The sequence below is a fragment of the Prionailurus viverrinus genome, chromosome A1 (assembly GCF_022837055.1).
Source record: "Prionailurus viverrinus isolate Anna chromosome A1, UM_Priviv_1.0, whole genome shotgun sequence".
NCBI lineage: Eukaryota > Metazoa > Chordata > Mammalia > Carnivora > Felidae > Prionailurus > Prionailurus viverrinus.
In genome coordinates this window covers 3,813,571-3,841,473 of record NC_062561.1, presented here as the reverse complement: position 1 = coordinate 3,841,473, position 27,903 = coordinate 3,813,571, and the positions used below count along the sequence as shown (strand labels likewise).

Below are 27,903 nucleotides of genomic sequence, written 5' to 3'. Positions count from 1 at the left end.
GTAGTTCTACCACAAAAGCTGAAGGGCAGAATTAGAATCAGGCAATCTTAAAGATTATATTTTATCTAGATTAACTACAGTATACAACTTAATGTCCGATAAATACAGAAATGCTACCATGGAGTTCTACAGATTAAAAACATTAGAAACACAAATCGTGTGAAAAATACGTAGCGTGTTAGCAGTCAGGGTAACTTAAGAGTTGAAATGAGAAATGATACTGAATGTTATTGATACTTACATATAATCATTTCCAGAGAAAGCTATTCAACACTTTAAAAGGAACTTATTTTTTTTTTTTTTTTTTTTAACGTTTATTTATTTTTGGGACAGAGAGAGACAGAGCATGAATGGGGGAGGGGCAGAGAGAGAGGGAGACACAGAATTGGAAACAGGCTCCAGGCTCTGAGCCATCAGCCCAGAGCCTGACGCGGGGCTCGAACTCACGGACCGCGAGATCGTGACCTGGCTGAAGTCGGACGCTCAACCGACTGCGCCACCCAGGCGCCCCAAAAGGAACGTATTAACTATTATGTCACCTATGAAGAAAAACAGTGGAGAAATCTTGTACCTACTCGGTTTTTAAGTTGTACATTGTAGCGATGTTTTAAAAAATCCAAGCTGAAGGATACAAAATCCAAGGTAAAACTTGGGCCTTACCTTAGACGTCGCAGAAAACACGGGGCGGGGGCAGTACCAGCTCCAGAGTTAGGCGGGGACTCAATGTTTCGAACTTTCCCCTTCCCTGCAGAATGAGTGAAGGGTTGAGGTTTCACCCACTGTGCCGGGAAGGCTCTCACGTGTTTTGGCCTTGTGTCATGTTTCATTCCCTCGTATTAGCAACAGGCGTGTCTAATTTTACTCAGTGACATAAACAGCTCATACCACACTTAAAATTGTTTGGGCACCAATTCTGGGACACAGCTCTAAGTGGGCCAAAAAAAAGAAAAGAAAATTCTTATAAAACCAACATTTAAATCTTGAATCACGATGGCCTTATGTAATGATAACTTTCTAAAATAAACTTTACCTTAAATGAATAGCAGAAAAGCAGACTGGTTTCCAGGAGAAGCTAATGTTGACAAAATCTCATAGAAATCATTTCAAATTAACAGGCAGCATTTAGAACTTAGGACTTTATTAGTATTAAGTGTAAACTATTCTCATTCAAATGAAATGCGTATTAGAATAGTCACTCCTTAAAGATCAGTTTCTTTAAGTCTCTTTTTAAGTGAAAAATTTTAATGTTTGAGAAGAAAACCTTGAGGAATTACCATCCTAATAAAGAGAAGGCAAATACATTCCATATGTTAAAATTATGACCGTTCTTTACTAATAAACTAAACTTATGTTTAACAAAGTATGCGAATGTAACAGTGAAATCTTGATGTTTTATCTTTATTGAAAAAGAAAAAGTTAGATCATTAAACTTTTATAAGAGGTAAAGAAAATAAATATCGAGCTTTTTAACGTTTATTTATTTTTGGGACAGAGAGAGACAGAGCATGAACGGGGGAGGGGCAGAGAGAGAGGGAGACACAGAATCGGAAACAGGCTCCAGGCTCTGAGCCATCAGCCCAGAGCCCGACGCGGGGCTCGAACTCACGGACCGCGAGATCGTGATCTGGCTGAAGTCGGACGCTTAACCGACTGCGCCACCCAGGCGCCCCAATATCGAGCTTTTTAATAATCTTTTATTTTGTCCTATTTTTGTACAGCCTGGTGAGCTGCCTGAATTAACATGGACTAAATTGTATGTTTGAAATTTGGATTTTAGCACTAAAACTTGAAAAGGACAAGTGGTGTAATTATAATCCATATGCTTAATATTTATTTTCTTTTCTTCTCAGGAGACCTCTTCTCTTATTCTATTTATTCATAACCCTAACGTCTTTTGACATTTGATGCTTCTTATACTGACAGCTGCAGGCCTTAAATTAAGAGCTGATACAGCTTCAACTAATCACACACTTATTTATAAGACTTTAAAAAATCTTTCATGAGCTCTCCGCCCATTACTGTTTTCCCTATCACGGCAATTTAGTTGGACATAAAATTATAGCACAACTATCAATTCCTAATAAAAACATAGAACACTTAACAATGATGACATAAGATGTATTTTTGTACCAGTATGTGTCTAAGAAGTCAAAATTGGCAACTCCTAACTCAGTATTCTGGTTGAAATGTCACACGTCGAAAGGTTGCGCATCGAGGGGCCTTTTCATCAATCAGTAAATTGGTTTTATAACGATGAACTTTTCAATGTTTTGGGGACTGCTTTGTACAAATGTTAGCCACGCTGTGGACTCGATCTGCATTCACATCTAAAAATTCATTTAGTACTACCAACGTGTCTTTCCGGTCCTTCAGTAGGAAGGCTTAGAGGAAAAAAAACCTTTCATTTTATAGAATAGTTGAAATTATTAAAACACCTTCGAAGTCTTTAATGCAGGTCTGGCTTCACTCTGTAACTCACAAATACACATCTCCTATGTTTTCAGTGGAATCCTAACACTTTAAAGCTGTAAGAGACCTTAAAGGAAACCAGGTCTAACATTCCACTGGATGTTAGGTTACGGAGCTCAGGCTTACGGAGCTGGCTTGGCCATAGCCTGGCACAGAGATGGAATCTTACCTACAGAGAGAACAAACCGGTGGTCGCCAGAGGGGAGAGGGTCGGGGGTGGGTGCAGGGGATTAAGAAGTACAAAGCGCCAGTCCTACATAAATCATGGAGATGGAAAGTTCAGCATAGGGAATGTAGTCAGTAATATTGCAATGATGTCATTTGGTGCCAGACGGTGACTACACTCATCTTGGCGGGCAGCGTGTGATGTCCAGAATTGTTGAGTCACTATACACCTAAAAGTAGCGTAGCATTGTGTGTCCATTACACTTCAATTAAAAAAAAAAAAAAAAAGAGGGGCGCCTGGGTGGCGCAGTCGGTTAAGCGTCCGACTTCAGCCAGGTCACGATCTCGCGGTCCGTGAGTTCGAGCCCCGCGTCGGGCTCTGGGCTGATGGCTCAGAGCCTGGAGCCTGTTTCCGATTCTGTGTCTCCCTCTCTCTCTGCCCCTCCCCCGTTCATGCTCTGTCTCTCTCTGTCCCAAAAATAAATAAATGTTGAAAAAAAATTTTTTTTAAATAAAAATAAATAAAAATAAATAAAAAAAATAAAAAAAAAAAAAGAAAGAAAGTCCTTAGGCTCTCGTGTTAAGAGGGTCTTACATAACTCTAGGATCTCTCTGGGATTCTTTTTTTTTTTTTAATTTTTTTAATGTTTATTTATTTTTGAGAGAGAGAGAGAGAGAGGCAAAGCATGAGCAGGGGACGGGCAGAGAGAGGGAGACACAGAACAAGAAGCAGGCTCCAGGCTCCGAGCTGTCAGCACAGAGCCAGACGTGGGGCTCGAACTCACGGACCATGAGATCATGACCTGAGCCGAAGCCAGACGCTCAACCGACTGAGCCACCCAGGCGCCCCTCTCTGGGATTCTTAAGAGGGTCTTCCATAAGTCTAGGATCTCTCTGGGATTCTTAAGAGGGTCTTCCATGAGTCTAGGATCTCTCTGGGATTCTTAAGAGGGTCTTCCATGACTCTAGGATCTCTCTGGGATTCTTAAGAGGGTCTTCCATGACTCTAGGATCTCTCTGGGATTCTTAAGAGGGTCTTCCATGACTCTAGGATCCTTCTGGGCTTCACCCGCATCCTCCCTCCTGTTGTCAGTTAGCAGTCCTGCCCTCCTACCTTGCTTCTGCCTGGGGGCAGACAGTCCTGCTGCTGGCCGTGTTGCTTAAGATACTGGGTTGGGGAGACCACTTTTAGATCTAGCGAAAAGTAGGAGTTTCTGGTGGAGATATGGTTCATTTTGGACTACTCATTTTTGGTTTTGATATGAAGTGAGCTGTAGGTTGGCCCGAGGAGGGACAAGACACAGGGTGCGGGGGTATGGGATCATTCAAAGTGTGAAAAGAATAGAGCAGTCGTGAGGAGCAGGGAAGTCATTTCACTCGTGAAATATACTAGATCGTGTTCAGGGCCCAGCCGGACTCGATCACTACCCACTGGTCCCATTTTTGACAGTTCCTGTGACTTTGGACATGACTGTAGACATGAGCGCCCATGACTAAATCCCCCCAAACCACCTCCTGCTTGCCTCCGCCACGAAACTCATCTCCCCAAACCCGTTCTTTCGTCCATCCGTCCTTTCTCAGTGTATGACTCCATCCTCCCCAAAGTCATGGATGACCCATAAAGGAACATCCCTCACCAACCAGCCCGCCGGTCACTAAGCCCCAGGATCGCCTGCTCTGCCTGCTCTCTCGTCTCCAGATCCCCGTCTGATGGGGGGCGGGGGGTCACATCAGGACTCGCCGGGTGCTGCTGCCCGCTTCCAGGTCCTGCCACGTTCCACTTTACTCTCCTGGAACTGCCAGAGAGACGCCAGGAACAGGTAATTCTCTCCACAGCACTCCCCAGCCTAAAGCCCTTCAGGGAGGCTCGAGGGTGCGGTATCCTGTACTCCACGGGGCACACACACCTTCACGATTGGGCCGCGCGTCTGTCTCTCCTGCCCTGCCCTCGGGTACCTGGCCAAGCCTCTGACTAGAGTCACCTCCCGTCCTTTTCTGCAGGAAAACGAATGACTGTCTAACCTTTAAAAGTCTGTTCACGTCACTATCAGCTTTCTAGATGTGTTTATAAACTTAGAGTTCTTTGTATTCACGTTGCCATCATTGGTTTATATACGTGTTCTCCCTACTAGACCATGAACTCCTTGCTCAGCACTTCATAAAGTGAGCCCTCAGTCTACTGGCCTCTGAACAGTGACACCAAACTTCAGTGTTTTTTACGATACCAATTCCACAGTGCACAATTAAAAAAAAAAAAAAAAAAAAAAGATCTAACATATGATCAGCATGACATTCTAAGACTTTTCCAGAAGAGGTCAGTATAACAGTAATAAAGATATTAGCTTTCAGGGCAAATGACAGTGAAACCAAATTAAATTATTTTGTAAGAGATAAACTTTCAAGCATTAAAAAATACCACATCAGTTCTCTGCCCCTCCAATCGAAGCCACACTTCCTCAGGAGAGATGGCCACAGACTTTTTGCACTAGCAAAATGCAGTGAGCAGATGATTCTGCACACAAATGAAAACTCTCGATGAATTTAAATCTGGAATGTAATTAACATCATCACCTGGATGCTTCTCACCCAAATTCTCTGGTTATTTTTAAATAGGGATCATCCATGTGTGCACATTTGAAAAAGATAATTCGTATTCTCTTTTGGAGTTGCTGTATCAATAAAAAATTAAGTTGATCGCTAGACTACCGCATGTAGGCATTTTGTGGCTTCTTATGGTACTTTGGGAGAGTTGGGGAGTCACTCTTTAGTATAAAGAGCTAATTCAGTGTTGTCAGGGATGATGGGAAAGAAAACTGTGGGATCCCGGAAAAATAAGAGGTGAGAAAGACAAAAAAAGGAAACTCACATTTCAGAAGAGAAACATGGCCTATCTGAGATTTCAAAAGTTACCCGCCGGTAATCACTTCACTGGGTCATCGTATGTTTAAAGTCTTATTCCATGGACACAGGACTTTGCCTAAATTGACAGGGAACAGGTTCCACAACTCCGTTAGGTGCAGACTCGAGCGGTGACTCTCCGGTCGGGCAGCAAACGGAGATGTGGCGTGCACATAGCAGAATCACAGGAAATGCACGAGGAGCAATGACCAAAGCCGAACTTGCACACGTGAAGGGGAAATCTATCAGAAGGGCTTGTAATGGAAACCTCAGTGTCTCCCGCTTCCCCCGCCCCATCCACACTTCCACCGGTCAGAGGTCACCGCTTAGATCTTCCTTCTCCTACCTACCTCTGACCTTCAAGTACCCTTACAAGGCTCTAGCTGGGCTTATGAACTTTTGACCTAGTCTATTACTTCATGTACATTATCACCCGGGAGCCCTTGTCTCCTTTTTCCCATGTGCTTTTATCATCAGTTCGTTTCCTCTGCGGTCACCTCTGCAATTTCAAACAATCGACTTAAACGTTCACTTCCTGTTCCATAATGACCGTGTATCCGTTGGTCCTGCTGCCTGATGGAGGGCATTAGCATTCTGAATGTCCCAGCCCCTTGCCCACAGTGCCTTCCACTCTTGTCTCCAAACTTCTGTCCTTCCCTTTATTTTTGTGCATGCTCACAATGGTCATATTCACCTTCTACACTGAAACTAATCTTCTGGGGCGCCCGGGTGGTTCAGTCGGTTGAGCGTCCGACTTCGGCTCAGGTCATGATCTCACGGTTTGAGCTCAAGTCCCGCCTGGGGGTCTGTGCTGACAGCTCAGAGCCTGGAGCCTGCTTCGGATTCTGTGTCTCCCTCCCTCCCTCCCTCCCTCCCTCCCTCCCTCCCTCTCTGTGCCCCTTCCCCTGCTTGCACTGTCTCTCACTCTCTCAAAAATAAATAGACATTGAAAAAAAAATTTTAAAAAGAAACTAATCTTCTGCATCTCCTGTGATTTGATCAAGTTGACTTAAAAATTAATGCAATACACCGTGTTCACATCTTACAACCAGCTACCCGACTGTCCAACCATGTTCCTTTCAGAGATAAGCACCTGTGCCCCTCAATGCTTCTATTATCAGTTGGAATGATCCACTTTTGAAATATTTCTCCAAATATCTTAATTGCCTTGTACGGACACTGTGTCTTTCCCAGAGAGCTTTTGTGGTTGGGGGCTTCTGAATGCCATCTTTCCATCTTTATTGTTGTTGTACAAGACGTTTTGCTAAATTTGCCGTTCTCAGCCTATCTCCTACTTGTCTCTCACTTTTTATTCCTTTAACCTATTATTTGGAATCAATGTCACTTTTCTTCTTGAAGGAAAAAAAAATGTTCCTTTCTAGTTTGAGTAGCTTGTACCATGGTTTTCTTGCAGGACTCACCTCCACCTCCTCCCTTTCTGATGGTCTTTGTGTTTCTTTTATTCTCTACTTCTGCCCCATCGTCAGACTTCTGGCGAATTTCTGATAATAAAACCCGTTGTATACGATCGCGTTTTTCTTCAGCATCCTTGTATGCCAGACTCTCCCTCGTCCTGTGCCAGTCCAAGGGGCTGAGCTGGCCTCCCGCACAGTGGTCGTGTTCCTCACCGCGCTCCTCAGCTGCGTGAACAGTTCCCCGAATCAGCTCTCAGGTCCTCTCCTCATTTACCCCCTTGCTTTGGTGGGATGTCCCCTCAAATGAGCATTCGGAAAGGGTTTGGGGGAAGTAGATTATCTGCGTCCTTTTATGTCAGGAAATGTATCAATTCTGCTCCCAAACTGGTTAATACTTTCATTTAGCATAAAATTCTGGACTAAAATAATTTCAGACTAAACTTTGAAGTCCTGGCTCCATTGACATCTGTCCTTAAGAGTTCCCGCAGAGAAATGTAATTCTAGTCATTGGCATTTCTAGTTTATTTTGAGTAAGGTACGTTACTATTTAAAGGTAGCTGTGTGCATCTTTTGTTGGTAAAATTAATATTCTCCCTAGTTTATTTCCTGTTATGTTCCTCTGGTATTTCACATATCTGAATACATCAAAGAGAAGGTAGCGTCCGTTTATAAAATGTAAGTGTATTTGTTCTTACTGAAAAGTAATGATTGAGTAAGATACTCAAGTTATATTTCATGAATATTCTTAAAATCTGCTCTGATCAGAAATTTCTGACCAAGAACTAGAGAGTAAATGATGGTAGGATTTATGAAAAGGAAGATACGTGATATAAAATAAACTGGAGGGAAAGAAAAACAATTGAAAAAATATTGGAAATCTGCATTTGGAGGCAAAGTTAAGATCTGTTCCCAGGGCCATGGAAATGAAAGCATGTCAGGCATTGAAATTTGTAAGAATAGCCACTTACAAAAAAGAACACTTATTCCTTCCGTGAGGACGTTTCTCCTAGTGTAATAGTTCTTCTGGATTCTCTCTATAATTGCACTCATTTCTTCCCAGGGTAAGTGGTTTAATTCTTCTCCTTGATGAGTTCCAATAAGAAAGGGGGTCTGTATGGTGCAATCCCTCCCTCGTCAGGGACCTTCATGCCTGCAGGGAGTACAGTTTCAGGCTGTAAGTTTCAACTGTAACCTTCCCGGGGGCGGGGGGCAAGGGGTGGAGGGGACCTGTGATCATCCAGAGCTAAGAGGTGGGTGAGTCTTTGCTGGGAATGCAACGTTAGCAAGCCCATGGTCGCTGCACATCTAGAATATGTTCTCCGACAGCTCTCTTTGCAACAAAAATGACATTTAGACCTTCATTGGCCTCATCTCAATTGGTTCAGAACTCGGGCAGTAAACACAGAAGGGATTTTTCTCAATCTTCTCAAACTAAAAACAAACAAACAAAAAAAATCAGCATCGAACAACCACACATCTCTGCTAAGGATCTACTTTTATAGCAGGGGCTATTCTGTATTAGCACCTAATCTAACTCTTCTCTTTCAACTTCTTCTTTTTGCCTGGCTGGTGCCCTCTTGGATACCTCTGTGGTCCTCACAGAATTCAGGGCAGACCAATGTGTCACTGCTCATTTACCTCCCTATATCCTGTTATTCCTTTATTTGATCCTAAGTTTGATGGCGGGGACTGAGTCTTGACCCCTGTATTTCCTGAGCCTCTACGTACTCAGTAAATATCTGCTAAATGAATGCATCTAGTAAGTGAACCACAATTCCTACGCTTATATAGCTTTCTTTCCAGCTTAGAGGGCAAACCGCTAAACACTCAATAATGTGGTTCGCCTAAGAGTTTAGGTGGGTAGCACAGGCTACGGAGACATATAAAGGAAAAGGTAATTCTTTCTGGAAGAGACCTAGTGGCAGTGCATTCTCCAACAGCAGAAATCATCATTACCTCGGCCGGCTGAAATTTCTAATGCTTGTGCATGTTTCAAACGCATTCGATAAGTTGGCATAATAGCGTGTGAACATAATTTGTAAAAATATGAGAGTCAACACATATGGACATATGTGCCTGTCGCTGACCTAAGTGCTAAGTTTTCTATTGATTCACGAGTGGGTTTGGAGAGCACTAACCAAAACCTTCAAAAAGTTACTGTTACAGTATTGATGACTTTCGTTGAACCCCCTAAGCCCTCCAAAGTCAGGTTCAGATACCTGATAGCCTCTATGGCTTGACAGCTTGGCTGATCTCCTATATTCTGTAGTCTGATTATGATTCACACTACACAGCGTTAATGTAAAAATCTTCCTTACTTATTCTTTCCCTAGAAATAATGTAAACCAATGGCCCCAAATTCCAGGCTTTCGGATCAAGTGAGTTTTAAATTCAGCTTTTTCACAAGTAATAGCTTGTGTTAGGTAACTCAGTTACCTTCTTTAATGGTTTGTTTTCTGCCATTAATGTCGGGGATAATATTAGCTCCTTAATTATTTAAAATAATTAAATGAGGCAATGCACAAAAGGCTCTTGGCACATAGTAAAACACATATGAAGCTATGGTAGCTATTATTACAACTCTTTCTCAATGCCGTGAGTGAATTTTTCAAAACGAAATAAAATATGTGAATCGCAGATTATGACAAATTCAGCCTTTATAGCAAAGGTATTTTGGTTTACTTAATAGTATACCTAACATGATAAAAAGCATTTAGACTTGATTTGACTTGATGTTGTGCCTACTCATTAGCTCAGCCAGTAACGAACCTTCACAGGCAGTCCACACAACAGCAAACCAAATTATTATTTTTTCTTACAGTTTATCAAACCAAATTATTATTTTTCCTTACAGTTTAGCTTTCTGATATCCAAATCCACAGCATTTGTCAACAACTTGCCTTGATACGATACGTATAGTCGAACAGTCTTGGCAGACACACGGGGATACTTTATAGTCTGAAAACTAAAGATGCTGGTAATCCCACGCAGCTGCACTTGACTTGCTCCTGACCGTTGTGCTGCTCAGGACATGCTGAGGGGCCCTGTGCTCCTGACCTCCTACCTCCATCCTATCTACCGAAAAGTCTTCAAGATCCTATTATTTCAAAAACCCTTTCTCCACTGAAAATGTGTAGCTGGACGCTAGAGGGATCTTGACAACAGAAATGCTGTGTTGTGAGGTCGTGGGAGTGCCAGCACGATTATGCTGCTGGGGCCCGGGAGAAAAGACAGTGGTGAAGAGAATGACACCGAGAGATGAGATGGAGAGGTGAAGTTGGCTTGAATCCCTTGTGTTTAATGTTTATTCTTGAGAGAGAGAGAGAGAGAGACAGAGTGTGGTGGGGGAGGGGCAGAGAGAGAGGGAGACACAGAATCCGAAGCAGGCTCCAGGCTCCGAGTGGTCGGCACAGAGCCCGATATGGGGCTCGAACCCACGAACCGTGAGATCATGACCTGAGCTGAAGTTGGACGCTTAACCAACTGAGCCACCCAGGAGCCCTGGATCCTTTGTGTTTGAAGACTTACTATAGGCATGGACATTTCAGTCATCATGTTGCAAACTCGGCGTATTTTAATCGTCCCTCCCACTTCTCTGCAACCCTTCTCTTCTGTTCTCCTCCTTAGCTTAATGGCATTGCCATTGGCCAGTTGGTCACAGTGGAAGTCATCCATAGCTTAATGTAAATTATTTCATTTACATTGTGTGTATTTGTTCCTCAATTAGCAAATGCTCTTTTGCTAATTTTTAACTGGAGAAGGAAGACTGCAATGAAAGGGGAAAAAATGAAGGATGTTGGCCTAAGCACATCCCATGCGTGACCCAGTCTGGTTGTTTACCATGAAAGAAAAAAAGCTGTTTGATATCCAGCATCAGATTCAGCATAATTTTTTTAAGTTTATTTGTTTTTTAAGATTTCTTTTGAGAGAGAGAGAGCAGCAGCAGGGGAGGGGCAGAGAGACAGGAAGAGGGAGACAGAATCCCAAGCGGGCTCCGCGCTGTCAGCACAGAGCCCGACGCAGGGCTTGAACTCGCGAACCATGAGATCACGACCTGAGCCAAAGTCGAGAGTCTGATACTTAACTGACTGAGACACCCAGGCACCCCAGACTGTATACAAGTTCAGCAACAAGAAAATCTGGCATCTCCACAATAGCACAAAAGCCGCTTTCTCCAGCAAGGCACAAAAATCCCATTCGTTCACTAATATGCAAAAAGGAGACAAACACTTTTCTCATTTAAAAATGAGAAACTGAAAACTTGAAAATGGCAAACATGAACACGTTCGTTCCAAGAACACGTAGAAATACACGCTTTTTGTTCGTTTCTCAACATCCATTAACTCTACCACTGGTAACGACCGCTGGGTTTTCTTCTTGAGCAGCCACCCCTATCTTGCTTTTAGCCTATTCGTTCGGTCAAGTCACATCAATGCCATTCCCAGGTTGAGTGGCAGGTCATGTGACTCAGCCCGGGCTGAGCAGAGCAAGGCGCTCTCTTGGCCACAGAGATGCTTTCAGGATGAGTCCATCGAAGCCAACCAGCCTCAGTCAGAGCAGCCCCACGACTTTCGCTTCAGTGACTGACAAGACACACTTTGGTTTCTGCTGGACTTGAAGCTGACAGCGATTCGAGCCTGGCTTGTGAGCGGCCATGACCACCTGACAGCACGAGGGCTGGAGCATGGCAACTTCAAGTCCACGAATCACGGCATGCCTAAATCAGCTGCAGTCTCGTACTTTTTCGGCTGCGTCGGTCGGCACGTTGCCTTTTTTCATCGAAAACTATAGAGTTGGTATTTGACAATTTGCAACATAGAAATCTAACCTAAGTTTTAGTGAAATCAGTGCAATAAAGAAGCTGGTGTGGGAGAAGGAGGGGATGACGGTGGCAAGAGTAAAACTTCAAAAAATGAAGAGAGGTGATGAACACAAATGTGAACAACTCCTTGCCATCAGCCACGAAACAGAACCTGGGGGGTGCAGAAGTCCATATCCTCTGTGGTGGCATACACAAACGATGGGACTATTCTGTGCTACCACGTGCTCTGGGGAGGTCAAGGATGGGGACCAAAAGACATCACGTGACTTGGCAAGAGAAGAATGGGAAAATCTAAGGTGGTAGTTCTAAACTTAAAAAAAGAAAACCATAGGCATAGTAACGATTCAAGAAACCCTCATGCAAAAGCTCTGAACTTTCCCACATACTATTATTTCATCAAAGCAAAGACTGATGATTTTAAGACCACGGATGTTTTTCAGCACTAAGGAAGTACCTCTGCAAATTAAACTATAACACTAATTATAATATGCATCGCAAGTGAGAGCTATCAAAATGTAACAAATGGGGGCGCCTGGGAGGCGCAGTCGGTTAAGCGTCTGACTTCAGCCAGGTCACGATCTCACGGTCCGTGAGTTCGAGCCCCGCGTCAGGCTCTGGGCTGATGGCTCGGAGCCTGGAGCCTGTTTCCGATTCTGTGTCTCCCTCTCTCTCTGCCCCTCCCCCGTTCATGCTCTCTCTCTGTCCCAAACATAAATAAAAAACGTTGAAAAAAAAATTTAAAAAGAAAAATGTAAGAAATGGACATTTTAGATTTGGTAAAATATGATAACAGCACAACAGAGTGAATGGTAACAGCAGTTGTCTGTCATTTGGTGATTTATTTAAATAATATTCATCAAGGGTTGTCTCTGTCACACAAGAGTTGCTTTTGTCGATTTGTTTTTATGTCTGTCTGCTAGAATAAAGGAGAAGTTCAGTTCTCATCTCAGTAATTAACTAAGAAAAGTAAAGCTTTTTTAGGTAGCTGTATGGAAATGCTTCCCATTGTATATGGTGGTTGTTAAATGGAACTCATGACTGAGTCTCTAAAACCATTTTTCTGGGATGCTGACTTGGTTTGTCTTATACGAACCAGTTATACTTAAAGGCCACCAGGATCCTGCTCAGGCCACGTCTGCTGTTTTTGATCCAATGAGCACCACGTTGGTCCCAAACACCGTTCTAGATGCTAAGGACACCAGAGTGCACAGGACAAAGGAGGCCTTGCCTTCTTAGAGCTTATATTCTAGTTGAGAGGAAACAGTCAATAAATGTGAAAACAATGAACAAGAAGGTTTCTTACAGTGGCAAGTTTACTAAGAAAATAAATAAGGGGGCCCCTGGGTGGCTCAGTCGGTTGAGCGTCTGACTTTGGCTCAGGTCGTGATCTCACGGTTCGTGGGTTTGAGCCCCATGTCGGGCTCTGTGCTGACAGTTCAGAGCCTGGAGCCTGCTTCGGATTCTGTGTCTCCCCCTCTCTCTACCCCTCCCCTGCTCATGCTCTGTCTACCTCTATCTCTCCATAATAAATAAACTTAAAAAAAAAAAGAAAAGAAATAAGGGGGCACCTGGGTGGCTCAGTCGGTTGAGCGTCTGACTGTGGCTCAGCTCATGATCTCACGGTTCATGAGTTAGAGCCCTGCGTCGGGCTCTGTGCTGACAGCTCACATTCTGTCTCCATCTCTCTCTGCCCCTTCCCTGCTCGCGCTCTGCCTCTCTCTCAAAAATAAACACTTAAATTTTTTTGTTCATTAAAAAAAAAGAAATAGGGTGATGGGGAGAATATTTTAAACACCTAGGGCAGGCCTTTGTGGGATGATCTGAATAATGAGAAAGAACTAACCGTGAAAATACTAGGGCAAAGTGTGATACGGGCAAGGGGTGGCACATGCAATAGCCCTGGGGCGGGAACGGTCTTCTATGTTGAAGAGGCACAAGCAAGGCCCCGGGGTGGGAACATGGTGCATGGAAAAGCACAGACAAAGCCAGAGAGACTGAGGCATGAAGAACAGTGGTTCTCAGCCGTGGCAACACAGCAGAACCAAGCAGGGGATGTATAACAGAACACCTACCATTCTCCAGGACCCTCTGCAGAACTTCCCACGTGTCTGGCACAACAGGGGCCCCACTATCAGTCCGGATGCCTAGGCCAGTCTCGTGGGTCCCCAAGGACGGAGCCACAGCTGCACAACAACGTCGCTACAGCCCAGTGCGAGAGGAGACGCTCTTCCAGATGCCAGACTCAGAAACACATGAGGGGGACGGACCCGGTCGGCGCACTGCTGCTCGCCTCGGCCAACAAGCCCGCTCCATACAGCCGTCCCTCTCCTCTCTCCCTTCTTCTGAGTGGCTGCTTCCAGGAGGTCTGTGCCGGGATGGGAGACGTCCTGGTCTGACCGCAATTTTCTTCACGAGCCGGAGTTTTTGTGCCTGTCCGATGTTCGCTTCCCAGTCAGCCCTCCCTCCCTTCCCGCCTCCCTCCCTCCCTCCCTTCCTTACTCCCCTCCTCCCTTCTCCCCCTCCTCTCCCCTCCCCTCCCCTAATACAAGGTCCGTCTATGCTCAGCTTTAACAGGTTGCCTCCTGGACGTGTGACTGACCTGTGCGACTCTGTCTGCCCACCTGCCGTCCGCGTGTGCACTTCCTGTCCTCCCTGCGAGACGTGCACACTTTGCACCACGCAGGACACACCCGGGTTTCTGAGTCTGCAGCTCCAGTGGCCTCTCTCGCTATTCTTTCAGACATGCCCCTGTTCGATTCCCACTCTTCGGGGCAACTTTCCACTAATTTTGTGTTTGGGTTTTAGCTGTCTCCTACTTTTGCCTCAACTAGAGTGTGCATGGGTTTCTCTCTCCTTGTTGCTTCTGAATGCTTTCGGGAGGGCACTGTGTAACTATTAACCTCACACGGTCATCTTCAAGATGGAAATCGGTCACCGACGTGTTTATCACGGGGCTACGAGGGTCCTTAGCTACGCGTGACAACTGTCGGCGGCCACCATGGTGTTCCCTTCCGCGGATCTGACTCCTGAAAGAATTCTGGTCTCTCACAAAACCCTAGATAACCAGACAAAAGGAAAACAGCATACTTCAGGTTCAGTAAAAGCTTAAACGGAGCCCAGAATTGAGGACAGCTTGTGGCCTTGGTTCGAGCCAGACTTTCAGGATTCCCGATTCCTCTGTAGATCGTATCCCACTTTCAATCCCTGGCAACGTGAGTGCTCTCTTTTGGAACGTGATTCTGTTCAGTTCACCTTTATGCCTTGGAGTATAACTGAAAGCTTAGTCATTTTTGACAGTTCATTTCAACTCAATAGCATGAAGTAATTGCTTTAGCTCCCAAAGTGAGATTTTTTTTCTTTTTTCCTTTTTTCTTTTCCTTCTTTTGTTCTTTCTTTCTCTTTCTTCTTTTTTCTTTCCCTTTGTTTCTTTCCTTCTTTCCTTCCTTCCTTCCTTCCTTCCTTCCTTCCTTCTTTCTGTATATTTGCAAGAAGCAGTTAAGCTTTTTTTCACCTCTAGGCTACACTATGTGGACATTAAGTCCACTACCGGTTTATCGATACGGCTGGTAAAACCCTCTGCTCAGGTTCACACGGCTGTATATCGCCAAGCGGCTGTGAGCTTGTCCCCACCGTGTGTGCAGAATCCTCCCTGGGCCACACTCAGTCCCTTTCTACCAAACTGTCACTGTAAACTTTTCCCATTTGAATCCTTATTCTTTAGGCCAATGGTGAGCATCACCTATTCTGATATATTCTTGGTTTTAATAACTGAAACACAGAGGTGATACTCTGAATAATACTTAGGCTTTGTGCAACGGAAACATTATTATTTAACAACATTAACACTTGAAGAAGCATTTGCAAAAATGTCCTTCCAACATAACAGATACACGATACATTTCTGAGAAAAAAATGTATATATATTAAATTCTTTGTAATGTTTATTTATTTTTGAGGGGGGGGCATGAGCAGGGAAGGGGCAGAGAGAGAGGGAGACACAGAATCCGAAGCAGGCTCCAGGCTCCGAGCTGTCAGCACAGAGCCCGACTCGGGGCTCGAACTCCCGAACCGGAAGATCAAGACCTGAGCCGAAGTCTCCTAACTGACTGAGCCAACCAGGTGCCCCTGAGAAAATATATTTAGATTTACCAATAAACGTCTAGAACGCAGCCAATTATCTGGACACAAATGGTAGTGTACCTTATGAGGAAGATCATCCCAGGCCTTTTTCTTCCCACAGTATAAACAACTGGTTTTTTTTTTTAAATGGACTCACATTGAAAGAAATAGTTTTAGGAATGTTTTCGGGAAAGAAAAGTCAAATAAGCTTTGCATTAAAAAGATTTCACACAAACCTGATGTCCTTCAGTAGGTGAATGGATAAGCAAACTGTGGTGCAAACAGGCGATGAAATATTATTCAGCCATGAAAGGAAGTGAGCTCTCACGCCCTGAGAAGATGTAGGGGAACTTAAATGCATGCTACTAGGTACAAAGAGCTAGTCTGACGAGGCTACCTACTGCATGGTTCCTAGCATATGACGTCCTGCAAAAGGCAAAACTACGAAGACAGTAAGAAGATGAGCGGTGGGGCACCTGGGTGGTTCAGTTGGTTAAGCGTCCGCCTCTTGGTCTTGGCTCAGGTCGTGATCTCACAGTTAGCGAGTTCGAGCCCCCGGCAGGGCTCTGCACTGTCAGCTTGGGATTCTTTCTCTCCTTCTCACTCTGCCGCTCCCCTCTCTCTGTCCTTCTCCCTCCCTCTCTCTCTCTTTCACACACACACACACACACACACACACACACACACACACACACTAAAGTTAAAAAAAAAAAGATCACTGGTCACCAGAAAACTGTGGGGAGAAAGGGCTAAATACACAGAACACAGGGAACTTCTAGGGCAGTGAAACTATTCTCTATGGTGCTATAATGGTGGATGCATGTCATTATACACTTGTCCAAACCTATGGAATATACAACACCAAGAGTGAACTCTAATTGCGAACTCTGAGCTTTGGGTGATAATAGTTGCCACCGGTAGGCTCATCACCTGTAACAAATGTAGGATGAGATGTTGATATTGGGGAGACTGGGGGGGCAGGAGGAATATGGGAAATCGTTGTACCTTCTTCTAAAGTTTGCTGTGGACTTACAACTATCCTCTCTCCCCAAAGTCTTTAAAATTGTTTACCTTTCATCCCATATTGTTTTGCTCCTTTTTTAAATACAACAATTGTACGTCAAAATTTTGTTCAAGAAATACCGGTCATTTACTTGTGGAACTGAGTATGTCACATAATTACTGATTTGAGGATGATGCGATGTATTCCTTTCGTTGTTCAAAAACGGTCTTAAATCATTTTTTTTTTGCCCCAATTTTTTTAATGGAGTAAGTTGATTAAAATTTTCAAATACAAACTAGATCAAGATAGGCACACGATAAGATTGCTTTACACAGCTCAAAGCTAGGCTGATAATAATTTATTTTCTGTCTTTAATAAACCAGTCATATGTGCAACCACTCTCTCTCTAAAGTCTTTTATGTAAACCTCAAATACACGTCTAATCTTGCACTAATTCGTAAATAGGGGAAAGCACCATGGAGGGGAGGGTCACAGAAGTGTAATGGCCTAAAGAAGGTGAAGGAAAAGCAAGAAGGGAGGACCCAGGGAAGCAGCTCTGAAGAGGAAAGGACAGATGCAGGCATGGTTAGGGTTACGGTTGGGGAGAACAGGAAGTTGAGGCAGGGCATCGTCCCAGCTGAGAGGAGGGAGGTCAGCAGCGAAGGGTGGTGAGGACCACGGAGGAGGTCTGGGATGGAGAGGGAACAAGTCGAGCACAAGCGAAGGACAGCAGCGTGATGCTAAAGGGTCCTGCCAGCTGCGGCTGCAGGCTGTGAATGGTCAGCACTGGCCACTGAACATTTATGGGATTTTAAAGACATTTGGGGGAGAAGAGCAGGAAAATCGCCGCACAGGACTAACCTATGGCAGGACTTTTCTCAGGGGATGGAGCCGATACACGTGGACAGGTGGAAGCGGACGGTGCTGGCCAGGCCAAGGCAGCTCAGGAACCAACATGGGCCCGGCTACGCGGGAAGGGACATGGCAACGAGGGGGAGGACGAGGAGGCCGGGGGACAGCAGTTCAAGAAAGTGACAGGGGCAGGGCCTCAGCTTCTTCATGACAGTTCCTACGTGCAAAGGACGTTCGGGGCAGGTTTCCGTGCTCCAACTTGAGAGGCTGGAAAACATTAAGCCGAACTCCACAACAATTTGCTGAGCAATCCAAGATGGTAGCAGGTTCCAAGCTGCCAAGCGTCATGGAAGCAGAGGCCACTGGACCCAAATGCAGGAAACTGGGAGGCCGTGTAGAGCGAGGCTTTAATGGAACTTAGCACCCAGCTGGATGGGCACGCGAAAGGTTTTAACGTGGCTGTGTGGGAGCGTAAGCGGAACAGAAAGCAAGGTTAACCAGCAGAGCAGGAATGGTTTGAAGTGAATAATGAGGCATCCCATTTTGGACAAAGATGCGGGACGAGCGGATTGCTGGACGGAGACACACAGTCTGCGGTCTGAGATTAGGGCAGGCGAGCCAGAGGAGCTCTGAGGCGCTACAACACAAGCCATTGCTAATGGAAGTCTGGCCTTTCAATCTCCCCCCTCCCTTTTCTGAGTGCAGCAGATTAACTTTTAGATATCTGTTTGTTTGACTGGGGCAGGAGTTGACACAGTCAGCCACACTTTGGATATAATATAGAAATCATGTTGAAAGCATATCCTGTGGAAAATTTCCACCCCCAGACTGAGATATAATTGGCAAATACAAACTGCATATATTAAAAAAATTTTTTTAATGGCTATTTTTTTGAAAGAGAGAGAGAGAGAGAGAGAGAGAGAGAGAGCGCGCATGTGAGCAGGGGAGAGGCAGACACACATAGAATCCAAAGCAGGATCCAGGCTCTGAGCTGTGAGCACAGAGCCTGATAGGGGACTGGAACTCATGGACTGGACCGGAGATCAGGACCTCAGGCCAAGTTGGACACTTAACTGACTGAGCCACCCAAGCGCCTCAAAATTGTAGGTGTACAACGTGATGCAAAATGATCCCCGCCATCAAGCTAATTAACACACCTATCACCTCAAGTACTTACCGGTTCCTGCCCTCCTTCCCTCCCCCTCCCCTTCTCTCCTTCCTTCCTGCCTTTCTTCCCTGGTCAGAACACTTAAATGCTATCACCTTAGCAAAATTCAACTGTACAGTAAAGTATGAGATGTTATAACGGTTATTATCAAAAACGACAGGAGATAACCAGTGTTGGCGAGGACGTGGAGGAACCGGAACTCTTACACACTGTTGACGAGAACGTAAAATGGCGCAGCCATTATGGAAAACAGGGTGGAGGTTCCTCAAAAGGTTAAAAATAGAACTATCACATGATCCAGCAATGCCACTTGTGGGTATATATCCAAAGGAAGTAAGTCACGATATTGAAGACGTAGCTTCACTTCTGAGTCCACTGCGACCTCATTCACAACAGCCAAGATATGGAAACAACCTAAGTGTCCATCAACACATGAACGGACAAAGAAAATGTGGTGTATGTATGCACGGCTCATTTTTTAGAGACTATTTTTCAGAGCAGTTTCAGGTTTACAACAGAACTGAGAGGGAGGTACAGAGATTTGCCATATACCTCCTGCCTCCACACACGCACAGACTCCTCCGTTTTCAATACCACTCACCGGAATGGTACGTTTTTTTACCAAAGCTGAATTATACTGATACATCATGATCACTGAAAGTCCATATTTTACCCTAGAGTTCACTCTTGGTGTGTATGCTCTACAGGTTTGGACACATATATAATGATATATAACCATCACTATATAATATAACAGTATTTTCTTTTTTGAAATGGGGGAGTAGGGTTCCATTCATTTATTTTCTTTCCAGCTATATTGAGGTATATTTGACATACAACATTTTAAAGGCATAAGGTGTACAGTGTGTTGATTTGATACATTTATGTACTGCAAAATAATTACCACCTTTTGCTGACTTTATTTGAAAACACAATCTACAAATAACCAAAATCTATGAGTTGGAAAAACGTCTTCCAAATGTTTAATGTGTAGCAAATAAAGGATTAACATCACTTGTCAGTAAGTAGTTAATATTTTTAAATCGGGCAACATAGAAAAATCTGGAGCCCTTCCCACTATGAACCTAAGAAGACTTTATGAAACTAAATAGTTTAATGAAACTGTAAAATCTTTTAAATGCCAAAAGAGGCAAACATGATAAAATAATTTTTAGGGTTTTTTTCCTCCTTACTTCCAATTTATATAAATTCTTATCTCTTAAAGGAAAATGACTCTTCTGGCTCGCCTCCATTTGATTACTATATGTAGAAACAAAGTCATAAACCAAATATGCAGATGATCATGGCTTACTGAAAGGTACAATACAATATCCACTTTAAATATGGATTACATAAATACATTTCTCTAATTTTTTATATTTTGGCCTGTCGCAACAGTTTCATATAGTGATGAAATTCAAGGATGATCCTTTTTGTTTGTTTTTTTGTTTTTTAATGTTTATTTTAGACAGAGAGAGAGAGAGCGAGAGAGCGCGCGAGTGCGCTAGCGGGGGAGGGGCAGAGAGAGAGGGAGACACAGAATCCGAAGCGGATTCCAGGCTCTGAGCTGTCAGCACAGAGCCCAACACAGGGCTCGAATCCAAGAACTGTGAGATCATGACCTGAGCTGAAGTCGGATGCTTAACCAGCTGAGCCACCCAGGCGCCCAAGGATGATCCTTAATGTTACCTAACACGTATAGCAAATTCACAGTGATGCGTATATTAAGGTATCATTTTTTTGGTATCATTATTAAGGTATCATAAGGTATCATATATCATATCATACCATAAGGTATCATATGTTAAGGTATCATTTATAAATTAGAGGTAGTTTACAACCATGAACTTACCAACAGTTTGAAGTTTCAGCTCCTAACTTTCCTCCTGAGAGAAAAGCAATATGGTTTTTTTTTTTAATTTTGTGAATTATTTCATTGTCTGAAGCAAGAAGTGAAAAAAGAAGGTGAAGAAAAAATAAACAGGCGCAATTCTTTCTTTCCCAAGGCTTTTGAGTATGACTGTATTAGGATTTTGTATGAAGTGATCCCCTCAGAAAATCACATTTACGAATCTCCTGTGAAAAGGAATAAAGGAAACCTCCCTGAAAACGGAGTTGGGAGTCACGGCGGAGGAGACACTCCTCGCGGCCTACCCAGTCCAGCAGGAAGAGGCAAGATTTCCTTTCAGTCTGGCGACCGCACGCTGCCCTTGCCTGCGGCCAAAGACAAGCTGTCACCACCTCAGTCACCTGCAGTCGCCACTTGGAGCCTATTTTCCCCCATTGAACATCTGTTCAGAACGACCCCTCCCAACCTCCTTCTTCCCTGTACGAAAGGCTGCTCTTCCAGATCTTTCAACAATAGCTAAATTCTGGAAAGAGCCTGCATGCCCATCAACTGACAAATGGATAAAGAAGGTGTGGTTTATACTGCTTGGCCATGAGAGAGAATGAAATCCTGCCACGTGCAGCCACGTGGATGGAACTGGAAGGTATTAGGCTGAGTGAAATAAGTCAGTCAGAGAGAGACGGATACCATATGTTTTCGCTCATATGTGGATCTTGAGAAGCTTAACAGAAGACCATGGGGGAGGGAAGGGGGAAAAATAGTTACAAACAGAGAGGGAGGGAGGCCAACCATAAGAGACTCTTAAATACTGAGAACAAACTGAGGGTGGATGGGGGGTGGGGGAGAGGGGAAAGTGGGTGATGGGCATGGAGGAGGGCACCTGTTGGGACAAGCTCTGGGTGTTGTATGTAAGTGATGAATCATGGGAATCTGCCCCCAAAACCAAGAGCACACTGTATCTCCACTGTACGTTGGCCAACTTGACAATTAATTATACTTAAAAACAAACAAAAGGATGTTTTTGTTCTCTGGACTTGCCTGAGGTTCCCCGTAGTTTGTGCGTCCTAACCCGCGACTTCTCTGCTGTGCCCCAATAAACCAATTTGCTGCTTGACAGCCTTTGTTGTTTAATTTTTAACGTTGACAATATCAGTCTATGTTGAAAACTATTTCACGACGGAAGTTTTGATTCCTTTGGAATTGATTGTTTTCATCAGTACAGATCAGGGTTTGGTCAATGATGGCCTGTGTGTCAAAGAAGACCGGCCACCTGTTTTTGTTAAGGACAGTCTTCTCAGGCCACAGCCATGCTGACTTGTTTATGTATTTCCAACCCTACCACTGCAGAGTTGTGTACTTGTGACAGAAATCTTACGGCCCGCAGAGCCTAAAATATTTATTATCTGGCCCTTTCAGAAAAAGCTTGCCTACCTACTTCTGATACTTCTCATTGTAGACATGCAAGTCATATTTTAGTTGGGTTTTACTATTTTAAAGATAAATTTATTGTCTCATTATCATGGTTAATCCAACAGGTGAATCTGATGATTATATTACATTCTTATGTCCCCTTCACTCTCCCTGCAAAGTAAATATCTAAAATCAATCAGTACTTACTTGAGTACCTGTCCTGACTACAAATTCATACTTCAGGTCTCAGTTTTACATCACAAGGTAAATAAAATACCCAAACCTCAATTTATTAGTTTCAAGCAACCGAATGCTCAAAACTGTCCTGATGTCTGTCCTCACTTTCCAATGAATATTTGGAAGAAATACTAATAAATAAAAACAAAATTTCGTAGTAAAGGTGTAGACAGCTCAAAAATAAACAACAGGTTAGATAACCAACTTAATCCACAGATGAACATAAGTGAGAATTACTCTTATTATACATCTAATCATTCAATATCATTTAATATACCATTTAACTTTATTGCTAATTTGAAAATCCCAGAGGTCGGTTAAAATTTGGTTTATTTAAGATTTAATTAGGGGCGCCTGGCTGGCTCCATCAGTTAAGCATCTGACTCTTGATTTGGGTTCAGATCGCAATCTCACAACTCATGACATTGGGCTCCGTGCTGCCAGACCAGAGCCTGCTTGGGATTCTCTCTCTCCCTCTCTCTCTGCCATTCCTCTGCTTGTTCTCTCTCTCTCTCTCAGAATAAATACATTTAAAAAAACACTTTGAAAAAAATAAAATTTAAATTTTTTTTAATGTTTTATTCATTTTTGAGACAGAGAGAGACAGAGCGTGAGCAGGGGAGGGACAGAGAGAGAGCGAGACACAGAATCCGAAGCAGGCTCCAGGCTCCGAGCTGTCGGCACAGAGCCCGACGCGGGGCTCGAACCCACGAACCGTGAGATCACGACCTGAGCCGAAGTCGGATGCTCAGCCGACTGAGCCACCCAGGTACCCCAAAAATAAAATTTAGATAATGAATGTCATGGAGTCCTTTTGTGAATCCAGCTCAGAATCTAGCTAGTACAGCTTATTTTTCGTAATATCACAATTATCTTCAGAAATGGTTGCATCAGAAGTATTCCCCCCAAATAGTGAAATTTATTACACCTACAGAGTTCTTCCAATATAATGGACTGAGAAGACACGAGAGAGTACCATTTGCACCAGCAAGACACGGGAATTCTTCACAAAATGTAATACTTTACAAATATACAGTCAAACAGGAAAGAATGGAACATTCTCAAGGCTAGGAAAAAGAATGGAAATCAGAGGCAGAGATGCAGGTTATTAGATCCACTTATGGATCTAGGGCCTAGATATTGAGCCTGAATCCTAATGCTCAACAAAGGCGGGAGAGTTGGCCTCTGTCCAGCAGAAGGCCAGAGCTCCCACCATGCAAAGAAAGTACAAGAAGGGATCCCTCCCTCTCTAAGGCTTGTGATAGAAAGACGAACCACTGGGTAGAAAGCAAAGTCATAAGCTTGCACCAACTACGAGCCTGTACCATTTATAGGTGTGAATGTGTCCAAATTTACAAAAGATATGTGCTGCTATCACCCCAAGCCATGGAATTGACATAAGAGCTGCTCTGAGACCCATAAAACCTCTGCATCCCAGCAGGTACATGAGAAGAAACACCACTAGGGAGACTTTCACACCTGCTGCAGTTGAGATTCCTATCTAAGAATAACTCCCAGTGTAGATGAGCTCACACAAAATAATTACAAATCACTGGAGCAATTAAACCATCATGATGTGGAAGGAGGGAATCAGCAGCCTGAGCAGAGACGGAAGACGGAAACGAGAAGGGCCAAAATGCACCTGGTGAGGATTCAAGGAGGAGGTGGAAAAAAAAAAATACAAGAGAGAAGCATTTTTCAAAGAGATAGTGATGCCCACCTTTCCAGACTCATAGAAAGGTGCTCACATGGGGCGCCTGGGTGGCTCAGCCGGTTGAGCGTCCGACTTCGGCTCAGGTCAGGATCTCTCGGTCCGTGGGTTCGTGCCCCGCGTCAGGCTCTGGGCTGATGGCTCGGAGCCTGGAGCCTGCTTCCGATTCTGTGTCTCCCTCTCTCTCTGCCCCTCCCCCGTTCATGCTCTGTCTCTCTCTGTCTCAAAAATAAATAAATGTTAAAAAAAAAAAATTAAAAAAAAAAAAAAAAAAAGAAAGGTGCTCACAGCTGGAAGAGTCACGTGGAACCCTAAGCACCGTGTGGTATTTCTCAAAGAAACATACACCGCAGGACAGCCGCCTGGGCGTGAGACGGGCCATAGGAAGGGACTGGAATATCGTTCTTTTGTTATTCCAGTTGGCTCATTCTCACCAAAGTTTGGATTATGGAAAGGAAAGGGGATAAGAGGCCGGAACGCAAAACTTAGGCCCAAAATAGGATGATATGTGAAGGGTGACACAACTGTTGCCTCAGGTAAGTATGACTAACATGAAAAGCTTTCCTAAAAAAGGTGAGAACAGCGGGTTGGACACCATCGCACCGTGCTCGACACGTCTCAAGACTTGCTAACGGCACGCCGTGTCGAGGAGATACTGTTTTATGTACTGTACAGGCCTTCTGTTATTTCCCAATTTACTGAAAAAATCAGAGAGAACTATTTAATTAGAAAATGAAGGCACTGAAGTCCCCTCCAAGACTTCTGCAGGGTTTCTAAGGAAGAATCCAAGGCCGTCAGGGCACCGCGGTTACGGGTGCTCACTCTTTACGCTGGCGAACGTTCACCTTAAAGATGAGTCTTCTTCCTTGATTCAAAGTGTTACTAGCAATAGTTTTGTCGACCAGACATTTGAGCTGGCTTGCATTCACAAGGAGAACGCCAGACTGACCAGAGGAAAGTTTTCTTTCCTCTTGCCTCTGTGCTAGGGCCAGGGCAGTGGGGGTGGGGAGGGAGTGTGGGGCGAGCAGGGTGTAAGGTCTGTGTTATTCCTCAACCCTGCTGAGCAATCACCTTGGCAAACCACAGCCTCTCTGGGCCTGGTTTCTGTCTGTGTTAAGTGGGGCCCTCCTCACAGGATGCTTGTGAAGATGGATGAATGTAATGAATGCCCACCGTGCCAGGCCTAAAGGAGGAGCTCACTCAAGGTGAGGAACACAGCACTTTTCTTTTTTATTTTAATTAAAAAAATTTTTTTTAATGTTTATTTATTTTTGAGACAGAGCGTGAGTGAGGGAGGGGCAGAGAGAGAGAGGGAGACACAGAATCGGAAGCAGGCTCCAGGCTCTGAGCTGCCAGCACAGAGCCCGACGCGGGGCTCGAACTCACCAACCTCGAGATCATGACCTGAGCCGAAGTCAGACACTCAATCGACCGAGCCACCCGGGCGTCCCAGCGTTTTTCTTTTTAGAGCAAGTGCTAGAAGTCAGAGGGACAGCGGCAAGCTCTACATGTTAGAGGCGAAGTCTTTGGAGAATGATTTACTGGGTATTTACCTGAAATCATTTCAGAGTATAGGCGATTATAAACAGAGTCAAGAATCTTAAGGGAGAAGGATACCAAGGATACGGAAGAGGAACCATGGCTTCCAAGAGCAGCCGTGGGGCAGGAAGGCGTGGACTCGTTGGGGACTGGAGCATCTGGGAACCAAGCCTTTGAAAGGCAAAACAACCTCGGTTATAATCCAACCCACAGAATTTCATGTAAATAATCTGGTGACTCCTAAAGACATTTTTATAAAAACAACTTTTATACAGCCTTAGCCTTTTTTTTCAGTGTTTGTTTATTTCAAGACACAGAGTGTGAACAGGGGAGGGGCAGAGAGAGACTCCCAAGCAGGCCCTGTGCTGTCAGCTCAGAGCCTGACACAGGGCTCGATCTCACCAACCCTGAGACGGTGACAATCATCTCACCTTGATGCCGAAATCCAGAGTCAGAGGCTGAACCTCCTGAGCCACCCAGGCGCCTCAGCCTTAGTCTTTTTATACCTGGTTGCTACTGAGGCCCCTGTCTTCAATGCAATATGACTGTAGTTAAGATTTCCTAGTTTTTCAACTTCCCCTTTTATCATTCAGGTCATTTGCTGTATGTTATTTTTGAAAAAGGAGTTTAGCAACAAAGAGTAAAGTCTACGAAGACAAAATATTCCAGGCACATTTCTATAAATTAATACCAGGTTCCTGTTACTTATCCAATTAAGTGTTCATTGTTTTATGATTAACGTAAGTATTCATGTAATTACACTTCATTATAACGGACTGACTCAAGGGTTTGCAGGTGCCGCAACCAAGCCCACCTACATGCTGAGAACTTAATCTGAGTGATCGCAGCCAGGGATCCAGAACTGCCTGCAAGAACAGTTAACCTTTTGAAACCCAGTCCAAAGAGCAGATGACTAACTATCGCCAGGTTTTCAAAGGAATCCATGACCTTAAAATAGTTTGGAAGCATTAATGTACTGACTATACCCTTCCTTTTCCTGATGCCTCCTATTCCAGCACGAGTATCTCCCTCATGTGTAACCAAATGATATACTAAAAACTCAGGCCGTTATGGGTAGCTATTTTGTTTCCGAATTTAGAAGGTGTCAGGATGGGAAAGTTACAGGCAAATATAACTTCAAAGGAGGAATACTTCACACAGATAACCCTGTATTTGTACCACTCACGCCATATAACTAGTTGTGTTGACTTCACATAAACTTAACCACCAAAGATACAATGAAATGGGCACTTTTTGAAAAATCACAAAGCAACATCACCTAAGCCGTTAGGAAATTAGAAGGGTTATTATATTACAATAAGCATGTCCCTATAAATCACTTTCTAACAGTGCAATTTTAGAGAAAGAAGTAAAATTAACATTAACTTTTTGCTTAACTGTACGTCCATAGATAGTTGCCTATTTTGCCCAAAGGGCATTAGAAGCTCTTTTAGGACACAATCGAAAGAACTAAACATCTAAATGAGGGCCTAATAACTTTTAAAAAGTCATACCCAAGATAGTACAATGATGCTGATTGAAATGTAATAGTGTACATATATATTTAATATAATCTATCTAAAATACCCTCTAGACACAATTAAAATGATTCTTTAAAAATGAAATGAGTCATATGATCCTCATTCTCTCTGAAAGAGGTATTCGAATAGTTTAAAAAAGCAAATACATTATTTGTTAAACATCAAAGTTTCCTGATTTCTTTCATAGGCTGCTATGTATATCTAATGATTTTCACTTGCTAAATGGATTTTCATCACTGTATTTTTTCCGATCTTTATCTTATAGATGCAATTGTTTTACAGGCCAGGTTTTCTACACTTTTAAGCCCACACTGAACATGAATGATTTAGGTGTAATATCTACTAAAAATTGTGTTTAATGTCTGGTTCAGTAATAACATACATTAAACATCAGAAGAGCATAGGACTTAGGCAAAACGAAATACTTGAAAACACGGTAACTCAATCAATTTAAAAGTCTACTCTGCATATTTTTACACACGCGGAACAGATGTCACTTTGGAGACACCTCTTTTCTAGAGAGGAAGTTCTCTTACCAGAGACACTGAACCTTTTAGTGAAACATTCCATCACCAAAACCAGGAGGTCAGCTCCTGGAAATTTTTGAAAATATTGTGATATCTATTGTATTTTTTAGGGGGGGTTTAATAGCCTGCTCGCATTCAAGAAAGAAAAGCACAGGGAGAGCCATAGGAAAATATTTGG

General features: G+C 43.7%; 1 protein-coding gene across 6 annotated transcripts in view; it reads right to left on the bottom strand.

The window, feature by feature from the left end:
- The window catches only part of SGCG (sarcoglycan gamma), a 152,609-nt gene that overhangs the window by 123,555 nt on the left and 1,151 nt on the right, over window positions 1-27,903 (bottom strand). The window contains exons 1-2 of one of the 6 annotated variants that reach the window (XM_047864048.1): window positions 7,916-7,993; window positions 661-745 (exon numbers count right to left, since the gene is read on the bottom strand). The exons of 3 other annotated variants lie outside the window; for them this stretch is intronic. The gene's annotated coding sequence lies outside the window, so the exon portion shown is untranslated. Of the gene's footprint in view, window positions 1-660; window positions 746-6,953; window positions 6,992-7,915; window positions 7,994-27,903 lie in introns of those variants that run through there. 2 more of the 6 variants (XM_047864055.1, XM_047864038.1) reach the window with 2 other exon arrangements.